Source organism: Euphorbia lathyris, chromosome 8, assembly GCF_963576675.1.
Source record: "Euphorbia lathyris chromosome 8, ddEupLath1.1, whole genome shotgun sequence".
NCBI lineage: Eukaryota > Viridiplantae > Streptophyta > Magnoliopsida > Malpighiales > Euphorbiaceae > Euphorbia > Euphorbia lathyris.
Window position 1 is genome coordinate 14,875,275 of NC_088917.1, and position 978 is coordinate 14,876,252.

General features: G+C 38.4%; 1 non-coding gene across 1 annotated transcript; it reads left to right on the forward strand.

The window, feature by feature from the left end:
* The first annotated feature begins 322 nt into the window (after positions 1-322).
* LOC136204282 (small nucleolar RNA R71) lies at positions 323-429 on the forward strand. The gene has a single exon (XR_010675129.1). It is a non-coding gene; the product is annotated as a small nucleolar RNA R71 (small nucleolar RNA).
* Positions 430-978: the final 549 nt, after the last annotated feature.

A 978-nucleotide genomic window follows, 5' to 3' on the forward strand; every position in this document is an offset into this window, starting at 1 on the left:
GATCGGATCATTAGGATCGCACGGTGCCATAAACTTATCAATTTTGTGCGATAAGGCAGAAAATTGGGCTTGTAACATCGCAACTGGATCAAGATTCATTATACCTTTAACCGATGATGTACTTGAGGATGATGGTTTCGCCATTGGTATATGTCCACGCTCTGCGGGCCACATACTGCTGTTGATTGCCATTTCCTCCAAAAGTTCTCTTGCTTGGACGGACGTCTTCTTCATAAATAAACCTCCAGACATAGCATCTAATGAACCTCTAGTTGTAGGATTTAATCCATTATAGAATGTCTGCATTAAAAGTGCATCTGGCAATTGGTGGTGTGGGCATAAACGTTGAAGTTCTTTAAAACGTTCCCAAGCTTCATAAAGAGTTTCATTATCATTTTGTGTAAAAGATGTCAATTCTTTGATGACTCTTGCGGTTTTTGCTAAGGGAAAATATTTTTGTAAAAATGCTTGGGCTAATTGGTCCCAAGTTTCAAATGTTGCAGCAGGCATAGAAGTTAACCAAATTTTTGCCTTATCCTTCAAAGTGAAAGGAAAGAGGCGAAGTTTGATTGCTTCGGCTGTTACATCATGAATTTTAAAAGTGTCACAAATTTCTAAGAAATTTGTCAAATGAGCATTAGGGTTTTCATTAGGTAGTCCGTAAAACGTTACGTTGTTTTGCAACATATTAAGCAAAGCAGGCTTAATTTCAAATTGATTTGCGTTTATACGGGGTCTAACTACACTATTAGTTACACCGGCCATTCCTGGCCTAGCATAATCCATAAGTGTCGGTGGATCGGCCATATTTTCTGGCTGAACTACTTTGGTTTTTAAGGGTGTTTTGTTTTTGTTTTTGTTTTTCTTGTTTTTCTTAAGTGTTCTTTCAATTTCTGGATCAAAATGGTCTGGTGGTGTGCCCGAACTTCGCGAACTGCGCATGAACTTGAAATTGTTACACGAGCCAAACTACCTTCA